This window comes from Schistocerca cancellata, chromosome 6, assembly GCF_023864275.1.
Source record: "Schistocerca cancellata isolate TAMUIC-IGC-003103 chromosome 6, iqSchCanc2.1, whole genome shotgun sequence".
In the NCBI taxonomy this organism is placed as follows: Eukaryota; Metazoa; Arthropoda; class Insecta; order Orthoptera; family Acrididae; genus Schistocerca; species Schistocerca cancellata.
Window position 1 is genome coordinate 465981691 of NC_064631.1, and position 12514 is coordinate 465994204.

Consider the following 12514-nt stretch of genomic DNA (forward strand, 5'->3'; position numbering starts at 1 on the left):
GCCAACCTATTGCTCGTGCAACATAATTCCGAAGATACATATTGGAAATTATTTCTCTATGAACCTGAATCCTTAGCGCTTATCCCGTCTGCGGGGACCTTTACATGAGAACTCGAAACAAATAGAGGAAACTCGTATTTCCACTCACGAATACCGATGTTGGTGATATAACAGATTCCTATTAATCCCTACAATTTTCAAAGTCAAATAACCTGTTCCTGATGTCTAGAGAATTGGAAAACCTGTCTTCCACACCCGAGGTGCATGGACAATAATCGATGTTCTCTCAACTAAATAAAGATGCGAAATGTGAAGAAGCAGTCAACTGAACAATTTACATGGGAAGAGATAATGGCCCACCGCAAACACATGTCCATATTGAATCTTGTCAAATTTCCGCGCGATCAAGAAAGCTATCCAACACATACTTAGTATTAGTTCGCTATTCGGTCATCTAGAGGAGAATCCGGTTAAGACGTCTACGTATCTGCACTCCAACAGGTCTTCCCATTCCGAGCGCTTCTACTGTTAATTTGAAAGGTGAATCATCCCCACATAGGTCACCAGAACTGCACGCCAAGCACACAGGTAGAATTCTTCTGCGAGGCATGCATGTACACAGACATACAGAAAGCCAAGCAAACGCTCTCCAAATGTGGAGGTGACTGGGTACAATCGAGTACAGTGTTATATTACATCTCCTGATCAGTGGATGTGGGGTAGGTGTTGGCGGCTGTGCTACATTTACAAGAAATTTAGAATACAGAACGAGAGGTTATGTCATGATCGCATGGATGGACGTGCATAAAATCGAAGGAATTGCGAAAAATGACGAGGGAATAGGTATAAATTAATCCAATATACATCGGAATGCGGGAAAATTGAGGAAGTACTGGTGTATCTTCTGGTTCGCGCCGAACAATTTGTACATGGGAGCAAGTAAGCAGCAACAAGAGGAATCCGAGAAAACGTCGACATCGTAACAAAGGGAATCAGGGACTCAATCAATATTTCTGTACTTTGACAGCATTATACTGTATGTCTATTGAGGTACCAGTGATACACTCGAGTTGACTACTGTATTTGACGCTTTTCAGGAAGACCGAGAACCATCCGCCTCTAAATTTACTTGCATCTGCATTAAAGGATAACAGAGAGTGCACGGGGTGATCGATTGAGATGGAGCTGTAGCGAGGTATGATTTGATGGTTGACTGATGATACATTTTATACGACCTTTGCTTTATGCAATGTACTCCATCCCACCTGTCACATCTTGGGTGTAAAATTGAGACTTCAGCGTCATAACTAAGTTGTCGATAGGTGCTTGTGAGGCACTGTGATCCCGTGTACATATTTGCCTGACAGGTGTGCTGTTTACAGAGTTAGTGACGGAATGACGTAATTTTCACATGTCGGACGCTGCTACTATGCGTCTATCTGTTTTCGAGTAAGAGGTATTCGCCGTTACTAACGATCATTTTATATAGTGCTGATGCAGGCATAGTAAAATTTCCGGACTGTGGTCGGATGTGGACAGTGGGCGCTATACATCTCTGGAAAGCTATATTGTACTTGTGTCACACAGAGCGAATGTTTTAAGGATGTAGTTTATTCGTTTTACGGTTCGATTACATAGTTTATTGCAGAGAAACCGGGAAGAAGGCTGTATGTCCTGTGCTTGAAATGTATTTCTTACATTGGACTATTAACAGCACTATATTCTATACGACAGATATGTTGGAAACGCTAGCGATCTAACATTATAAACCGTTTTAAGTGCAGAACGTTCTAGTCTTAGGAGTGCATGTGTTTGTGTTCTCTCTTACCAGTACCGTCCGGGTACCGATCCTAGACTCTAGAAACATACTTTAGAGTTGATAGCTTGGTTGAGTTATGTAAAAATGAGTCGAACTCCATCCGTCTGGAGCTCCATCGACCATAAAAATCATTTGTTTCTTGTTGTTCTTAACCGTCTGCTATTAAATCACGACACTTTGAAATCTGTTACTATACATCGATAAGGAGTGCTAAGTGCCTCTACTTGGGCACATCTCGAGAAATCTTTGGCATTAGGATGGGTGAGGACTCGGAAAGCTCCATTTATTCACGAGATGTGGAGTGAAACTATCTTCTTCTGCTCGGTTGCAGATTAATTCGGTAACGGTGCTGCAGTGTGGATTGGTCAATAACAGTGTTATGAGGGTCTTTCACTCTCTAATTTTACCCTAAGACAGCGAGAATGCTCTGTGATGCTCATACACAGGGAGCTAGGTCATAAATTAAGCACTGTGCTCGGAGTTTTAGAAATTTCTAGAGCACTGTCTGGTAAGCTCTAATGATTTATGTGTTCGAGAATTAACGCAGAATTGATGTACTGAACAGTCTTCTATCTACATTCGCAATGGTACTCGCAAAGTAGAGAAGGGGTGGTTTAGCTATGATACTGAAATTGGGGAAACATGCTGTCACATCATCTTCCGCTGTAGAAGTTACTGTAAAATTGCTAATACTGTATGTGGTATCAACTGTAATGCTTACTATTACAGTACATTGGTGGAGTCTTTTCCATCCCATCCGTGCATTGGTGTGCAGTTGATTACCACATAATGATTGACTGACAGCACTTGTTTGAGTTGGGGAATGAGTTTATGGATGGGTGACACCTTCTGGGGGTTGCTAGCAGCAAAACAATGATCACATACATGAGTGCAATATGTTGAATTAGTCGAAAGGGAATGCAGAGCCATAATTTATTCTGTCACTGTGGGAGATGTGTTTAAATGTAGAGGTTGTCAATCACTTTCGGACATCAGTTTGGAAACTCTCCAAAACGCAGCAAAACTCTTCCAATTTCCTTATGTTGTATCTGTCTTTTATTTAAAATCGTCCATTGTTATAGTGACTGCGGTAATAATATGGTTTACACAGTGCGATGTCTAGAGGTAGCCCAATTGACCTATCTTTCCTCCAAAATTCATACTTCCCACCATCAGGGGCTTGGATGTGGGTATGTGGCACTTTCCAGCCACCTTGCGTAGCGGTATTTGCATCATCAGCTGTCGTCACGGCACTCATCTTGAATGATGTCAATCATATTATCAGCTGACGTCTTGGATAATGGTACTCTGGGGAGATGTCCTTGCTGTCTGCAAGAGGCAGTGGATCAGAACATCTTAATGACAGTTTATAACCTGACCTCGAAGTCACGGTAGTAAAATAAAATGTTTGGCAGTGTACAAAGCGTGTTATAACAGAAAAAAATTATGTTTCAAACAACGAGACAGGGTCACAGGGAGCGTCTCTTGCTGCTTACAGTGTGGTCTGTGGGATACGGTCATCCTACTACAGTCCTACAGTACAGGTGATGGAACTTTAAACTGGCCTGTGCAGTTGATCAAAGCCTGTATATTTAATAGGATTGTCACATGTGCTCGATGCCTGCATGCATGCGGTATTTGTTTTCGATATATGGGAGGGGGAAGATGTGGTAAAAATCTTCATCTATCGCATGAAGTTAGTTGAGCTTTTATAGGTCGTAATTTTTCTCTGATGGATGGTACAGAATAACGAAGATAGCTTGTTGGGGGGATAGATGAGAATGGACATGGAACTGTTGCGAGGTGCCGGGGCTAGCAGTGTATTTAACACTCAATTCTTCTAGAATCTACATATGTAAATGATGCTCTAAGCCCCCCTATTCTAACTCCAACTTTTGCTGTTGCACAAGGATTAAAAAAAATACGCGAACTGATTCTAATCAACCCTGCCAGTGGAGTAGAAGAGAGTTTGGCACCTGCAATAATTTAATTTGATAAATAAGTTAAATAAACGATGGTCTCATTAACATAGTGAGGAATGATGGGGTTGCTCTACCGATTAACAGAATGAAAGTTCTGTCCAGAATAACAATATGATTTATTAAGACTAAACACAAAATAATAAACAAAAACACATGAAACATTTATAATACATCAAATTGGCTCAAATTGGATACTCAAACAAACGCTATGAAGGTGAAGTTGTCCCAAAACTAGATTGTGAGGTTTAAGACAAAGTGGTATGTGGAGCCAATTCCTTGCCACTCAAATCTTAAGAGAGACACACAGCTAACCCAACATTAATTGCTGCTACTCAAGACAGAACATAGTTAGAAAAAGACGAACAGGCGCGCTCTGCTGAGCTCTGATTATCACCTAGGAAAATCCCTATCTGCCGGTGCTGAGGACATACATTACCAAACTGTCTTCTTAACTGCCAGAACATGATCTGGCGTACCAGAGGCGATGGCTGGTTGCTTCGACGTCCTCGACCGAAAGGTGAGAGCCGACTACTTAGAGCACCCGTACAGGCCGAACACACAACATTCCCGCCCCCACGACAGTGGCCGTGGTTAAATGTTCCAATCAGCAACTCGAAAACCGGCGGGAAATTCCACTCTATTGCCGGAGCACTACCATTCCACCAATGGAGATTCTTGGCGCTAATTTCTGCGCTGATTTTGCTACGTCACGGAGCTATGCCCTGAGCAAGCCAATCACAGTTACTATTTTGCAGAAAGCGCGGGAATTTTCCCGCCACAACTGCCTGGGTACACAAGTCATTCCCACGCCTCACTGGTAGCCCGCCAGAAAGTGTTTTCGCTGAGTTTCTGCGAAGTAACGGAACCTCTAGCCCAGCCGCTACTTCAGGCCCCTGCGGGCGTGCCTCTTGACAATGTCGGCGTCTGTAAAGCATTCACTCGACTCTCTCACACCCGTCGGCTTACCCTTTCAAACTCAGCAGTGCCCGCCTGTCACTGGACCACCCGGGTGACAAGAGACGCTGCATGGGAAGTCCGCGTGTGAAGGAATAGCAACTTTCCACCGCATGCAATTAGAGAGGAGAATCGTAAGATAGAAATATGAGAGGGGGCTCATGCCACCTCTCACTGTAGTATTTGTATGTGGTTTGGAGAAGCACCACAATGCAGTAGCAAAATCTACGTCCTTCCCCCAGTTCCCCTACCACCTTTTATACTACTTCATGTTGCAGGAGCAGGCTTCATTTCCGTCGAATTGTCAAAACACATTTCTGCCGCAGTAACTCAGCATCGCCTGTTACTCCACGGATTGCAGGATGTGGTAGATATAGTTTCTTCTGACCCCTACTCAGCTCTGACTTACACTGGAATGATCACAAGCACAGAGATGCAGGGGTGGTAGCGTATAGTCTGAGGAGTCATTTGCAGGATGCATACGGGATAACTAAACTGATGTGATAATTTTACTGTAGCACATAGATCCAAGAAAAGTGGATCGTTTGGAGATATGAGAGTGCCAGAAATATGATTGAGTACTGGTTGTAATCATTAAAGGACACATTGCAGGTATGTGCTTGAATGGAAAGACTTGATTCCAAATCCCAGACAGCATTTCTAGGGGACAGCGTGGCATTAGAGATCTGAAAAGCTTGTGTACATTTATTATGACCTCAATCATCACACCATCTACTACTGTTTGTGATCCTTCCTAACCAGCCGTTGGTTGTAGCCCAATAGAAATATCACCGAGCCTCTGACATTGTATTGAGACAGAATGCGTTGCAATACTGTAGAATTATCTAGCTCTGGTGGTGTGAGGGAGTCGCAAATAGCGGTTACATACCACGTTCCTTAGCCGAATCACTTTCAAAATGCGGTAATTTTTTCATGAGGTTGCATCATTGGCTACGTGTTGGTCTGATAATACACATTCCTACTATCACCATCTCGGCATTTGTCCAGAAAAATCCACGCCATTGAGAGGTAATTTTGTACCTCGATTTATGAAGCCAGTATAGCTTTTAACATGGATACTTGTGTTCATCTGTAGAACCAAGACCGCATGTGACAGCAACATACAGTAGTTGCTGCGATTGGTTCTTTTTTTTTAACATCTCGACGATTATGTCTCTGTTTCTAAGACATAGTGGTTACACTCACAAGAAAACCTTATGAGACATGCCAACCCATCGTTGATTTTGGGTCAGTTTTATTTTGCATCTTGTGGAATCATTTATTGGTGAAGTATTATACTTAGTTGTAATAAGGGATGCGTGATAGGTTCGCCATGAGCATCAGGCTTGTAATGCATGTGTTTGTGTTCTGAAATGTTCAAAAGGGAATGACTATGTCCAGTTGTAAGGAAGGTATGGATTTGAGGTCGAGTACTGTGATAGCAAAGGGAAGAGTATGTCAAATCATAAGAAATGGTACAGATACTTGTATTTCCAGAGCCACAGCCATCAACAGGGTGTATTTCCGATACTTCGCCCATTGTCGAATATTGTTTAACTGAGACCTCAATCATAACATTTAGTTGTATGCACATGGAGAAAATATGTATGGGACCAGTGTTCTAGGGTGATGATTCTACCTGTGTGTTCTTGGCGTGCAGCGCTGCTGACCTGTGCGAGAATGATATTCACGTTTCCCATTAACAGTAGAATCCCTCATAATGGGGAGAACTGGTGGAAGGTAGGAATGTAGAGCGTCTTAACCAGATTGTTCTCTAGACGACCGAATATCGAACTAATACTTAGTAAGTGTTGGATAGCTTTCTTGATCGTGTGGAAATTTGACGAGATTCATTATGGACATGTGTTTGTGCTTGGCCATTATCCCCTCCCGTGTAAATTATTCGGTTGACTGCATCTCCAATTGCGCCTCTTTATTTAGTTGAGAGAACATCGATTGTTGTACGAACATCTAGGATGTGGAAGACAGGTTTGAAGGTTCTCTAGACATAAGAAACAGGTCATTTGAATTTGTAAATTGTAGGGATGATTAGGAATCTGTTAAATCACAAACATTGGTATTTGAGAGTGGGAATAAAAATGGTTCAAATGGCTCTAAGCACTATGGGACTTAATATCTGAGGTGACGAGTCCCATAGGCTACTTAAACCTAACTAACCTAAGGGCATCACACACACACCCATGCCTGAGGCAGGATTCGAGCCTGCAAACATAGCAGCTGCACGGTACAGGACTGATGAGCTGAGAACCGCTCGACCACAGAGTGGAAATATCAGTTTCCTCTAGTTTCGAGTTCTCATGTAAAGATCCCTGGAGACGGGATAAATGCTTTAGTTTCAGGTTTGTAGAGAAATGATCTCCAGTTTGTATCTTCCGAATTATGTTGCACTGGCGATGTGCTTGATATCTAGAAGTACATAGAAAATGGTATAATATTATGGCAAACGATGTAGAAACGCAAGCAAGCAGGCAGTTCTGGAACAGAAACAATAGCGCGTTTATACCGAGGGGGAAACGGGCCTATCTTTGCACAACAGTTCTGAGAGTGACTTCAATTCCCCAAGGGCTTCCTGCTGTACAAGGGGCTATTATGTATAACATAGGATACGAATTGGATGTTTACTACATCGACGTGGTATGGGGTGATATATTGCTGGGTCAAAGATCGGTTTCACGTTCTAATATTCAGGTCCTGTCCTCAGTAGGAGAGTAATGTAATTGAGTAGGAGTCACCCATATTTGACGTTATATACGCGGTGATATATTGATGGGTCGCCAGTCGGTTCCATGTTCTAATATTCAAGCTCTTGTCCCCAGTGGGCGATCATTGTAATTGAGTAAGAGTCTTTCCGTATTTCACGACATGTACAGCATGTTGCAGGGCTTAATTGTCTATGTAATGTGGTGGTCTGTGTAAAATAACCGCTAGAAGTCCCATGTGTAGAAGGAAAAAGGCTGATGTTGCTTCCACATTGCTGGCATCAGTAATTCATCAGGTAAATTCGATAAGAGCCGATCATAATGGCGTACTCATTCACAAGACAACCTTTGTGCCAGGACGCAGAAGCATTTACAAATTGATTCAAACACCATGGAGGTAAGGTACGTACAGAGAGCTCTGAGAAAGCAAGTGTTCAAAGTCAAGTTGAAGCATACCATCCATGTCTGGTGGGGAAGCCATGACTCATCTGCCACTATGGCATCAGGGCATCTCTAGACCTTTAGCTGTGGGATTTATAACATTTATTTCTCTTCTGTATGGCAGGGCTTTGAATTCTGGTTGCGTAATTGTTCTGAAACGGCCCCGTTTGTTCTTAGACGGTGATCTATTTCCAAACAAGGAGAATTCTCTTAGGATTAAGAATGTTTTTGCAAGTGTGCACAGGCTTTTAACTGTGTGAACGTTTAAAGTTTCTGGGATGTATATTGGCAGTCTGCAGCATCACTCGGCACTAAGCTCTTCGCCGGACTGCAGGTAGAGAGAGGGTTCACACCGGCAGCAGTGGATTAGCATGTGTGCCCCACCTTGGATTGTTTGCACTTTGTATATAGGTCTTAGCTCACACCCATTCATGTCATCAATGACGTCTAGGTGAACACGTATTTTGAGAGAAATTTCTCAGGTGTTGAGAATGAAAGGTATGCCACCACCTCATGCATGTGGGACCCAAATGGGCGCCTTTGTGTGGTTTGACTGCTGATTTCCACGTCAATTCGTGGGGTTGTCTGTCCATCCCGACTTCTGGGAGCATGTCCTTTTCAATGGACAGGGGTCGGCAGGCAGTGTCTGAGTGTGTCTGTTGCATTATTTTACGAGTGGGTCTGTAGGCTGTGCTATGCGCTATTTGGACATTTTATGAGTACTGAGCATGTCTACACATCACTGTACTGCATTATTTAGGAGCTTTTTGCAGCTCTGTACTGAAATTATTTCGGTAAGTTAGGAGTTGTTTACATGTCTGCAGAGCATTATTTAGGAGTAGTTTACATGTCTGCAGACTGTGTTTTGTGACCCCAAGCATGTGTTTTGTATCAGTGTGATAAATATACTCGATCCCTAAATAAATTGTTCCAGAATAGATACTCTCCTTCCTTACTCTCTCTAGCAGCCCAGAGTAGGCTGAGTTTTTTTCATGCCATTTTCCCCCTCCAGACCCCCATCTTGTATTACATCACAGGAGGGATGACAGCACCCTCTTTTGTCAGTACTGTGTACTATGTGAGTTGGCGTCTAGATCTCACGGTGGAGGCACTGTATGTCACCATTTTCCAATGCCATCTTGGATTTTGTCACAGATGAGAGAGCGCTTTGGTGGTGGTACTGTGTACTAGGTCAGTTGGAGTTTGGACCTCGTGGTGAACACACTGGATAGCTGTGCTGCATGAAATTGTTTAAATACTGGTGCTTGCAAAATAAATACTTACATCCAGCATTGGTCGAGTCCTTTTCCCATGAATCCTTAGGAGGAAGTGGCAGTGGGGTGACTTTAAGTTAGCGGAGGTAACCTTTCTATCACGGCATTTTCTTAACTAAGTAGAGATACATGAATTGACCATTCTTTGCACCCAGAATTCAAACTAGGAGCCAGTTCCTAGAAAGAAGTGGCAGTCAGATAACTTAGGTTGGCCAGGGTAGCCCAAGTGACCTATCTTCCTGCGATTTTCTTAGGTTCGTAGAGATAGTCTTCATGTGATGTGTTATCCTGTTGGAATTTGATTTTCCCACCATTTTTCTGAGGGAGGGTAGGGGACGTCGTTCTCGCCCACAAAAAGCCGCCATCTTGGATAATGGTACTTGTGTCATCAAGTGACGTCATGGCCGCCATCTTGGATGATGTCTTGTGCTGTGGCCAACTCTACATGCTGGCATCTTGGATGACGTCATCACCGACGACTTGGATACATCTGGCAACAATGGAGAGTGGGGTAGAGTATTGTCCCAATACTCCCATGTTGCCACAATGTGTCTCCTCTTATTCTAAGGAAGAAAGATAGGGGCAGACAGATTCCACTCACAAAAATCTACTCACGGGTTTAGGAGACAAACTGTGTGTGATCAGGGTTATTTCATAACTCTGATTAACGTTAGTGAAAAATTTCTGAGGCTCCGTCTATCCTTGAAACGGCTATTCAGTCACACAGGTTTTCGTGCGAAATTGTATTACCATTTTTCGAATACAAAATCATTTCCTTTACAGAACATCACATTACCTGAGATTTAAAAATTTACAAATCACACACCTACGGATAGCACAAGTACCATCAAAACTTCGTATTTGATTTATTTTTATTACATGATACGTGTCTTGTCTCGCATTTTTCTGTTCTAAAACTATCACTCCAAAGCTGTTCTACAAAAATCTTCGAAATTCGATGACAGTGGAATCTTTGTGGGCCTCTGTTATTTTGTCTGTGAATTCCACTATTTCGACTGTTATTCACTCCTGCATCTTGTAGTACATGTCTCACTTCGAGATGCCGATGTTTCAAGAGACGTCTTCAGTTTTTGTACGCAGTTTTTGTAACCTTATATAGCATTTGCCTGTGAAAATTACAATTTGTAAGTAGGCTGTTTATGTTTTCTTTATGTAAGTAGGCTGTTTATGTTTTCTTATTGGCAACGTTACGTAGCGCTCTATATGAAAATCACTGGCTGTGCTGTGTGCAGTATGTGGCTAGTTTGCATTGTTGTCTGCCAGTGTAGTGTTGGGCAGCGGCAGCTGGATGTGAACAGCGCGTAGCGTTGCGCAGTTAGAGGTGAGCCGCCAGCAGTGGTGGATGTGTGGAAGGAAATGGCGGAGTTTTGAAATTACATATATTATGACTTTTGATGATATTAAAGTAAATACATTGTTTGTTCTCTATTAAAATCTTTCATTTGCTATCCCTATCAGTAGTTAGTGTCTTCAGTAGTTTGAAACTTTTATTTAGCTGGCAGTAGTAGCGCTCGCCGTATTGCTGTAGTTCGAGTAACGAAGATTTTTGTGAGGTAAGTGATTTGTGAAAGGTATAGGTTAATGTTAGTCAGGGCCATTCTTTTGTAGGGATTTTTGAAAGTCAGATTGCGTTCCGCTAAAAATATTGTGTGTCAGTTTAAGCACAGTTATGTATAATTTTTCAAAGGGGACGTTTCTTATGTCGACCGTTAGCCGAGGATACCTCACTGGAATCTTCTGATTTTTTCTTGTAGTTTGTGTAATTAGTGTAGATTTTGTTTATTGCTAGTGCATAATTGTATTGAGAATCTCCTTTGTAGTTGCAGTCTTTCATTGTTGTACAGTAAAACAGTTGTGGCATGCATGTAGATTTGCACCAAGTATTTCGCAGCTGCGCTTGCAATTAACTAGATATTATTTTCAGTGCGATGTTAATGTATTCCCCTATTTTTGCTCTTCAAATTGTGTTTTTCTGTGTTGTTGTGTGAAATATTGTGACAATAATGGCGTGTGAAAAACGTAATACTAGGCTCCAAAGTAAACTGAGAAATGACAGTGAAGACGAAAGTAGTGTGTTAGCGCCACCATGTAATGAATTAACTAATGTTCAACATAGTAATTTGTAACTGTGCATAGGGAAATGGAGCGGGCGGCAAACAATGGCGTAGGCAGTGAAACAATTAGTGAACAGGTAAGCATTATAGATCGATCGCTCGGCAACAGCTCGCCTCAGGAATCCGAAATGATAGGACACAATTTCGCAAATACTGTAGATTCAGGTTTTGCGTCCTCACCATTTTCTCAAATAAGTCAAGATACATTTTCTGCTTGTCAAAATGTGAATGTTGCTAGTGCAAATGCACTGCCGAAAAGCGTAGAGGAACAGATTCCAGACACTAATGCATTGTTATTACAATTAATGTAACAAATGGGACAAAATCTTCAAAAGTTAGACACAATGGAACAGAATCTTCTAAAGTTAGACACAATGGAACAAAATCAGAGACAAACACAGCAAAAGCTTCAAAAGTTAGACACAATGGAACAACACCAGAGGCAAACGCAGCAACAGTTAGACACAATGGAACAAAAGCTTCAAAAGTTAGACTCAGTGGAACATAAGCTTGAACAAACACGTGAAGATTTAACTACTGAGTTACATAACATTGAATCGAAATGTCAAAAAGTCTGTAATGACGTAAAAACACAAATTTGTGAGCGTTTTCAACCTATTTTTTCGCGGCATCAAAATGCATTACAGAATCACCAAACAGCCATAATGAACTGCAAACCATTGTTTATGAAAATCATGAGACCTTGTGGGCTAAAATTGACTCAGTTGCATCTACCGATTCGGTTACGCAACTTGCAAAAACTCAGGAAAACTTAAAGGACACAGTAGATTCGATTTCAACACAAATGGACACTCTGAAACTTGGTTCAGAAAAACACACTGAGGAAATGTGTTCACTATCGGAGAAAGTAGCCGAACTTGCGGATCAGGTCACTAACTTATCTACAAAGGTAGATGATGAGCTGAATGACACAAGACCTGTAGCCTTCACTGACACAGAAGAGTATGAACAAATCAGAAAATTCAAACAAAATCAAAATCAAATCAATACACAGTAGAAAAGAGAAATCCGGGAAGTACAAGATCAATTGACGCAGGTAATACAAGAATTACATATTTCAGAGGACACTCGCGTTCCAGTACGGGAAGAGGGACATAGAAATACGGAACAACCACAAAATAATAACACAGGGCACTTCGGAAATTATGAAAGAAATTGGCAAGGCGCA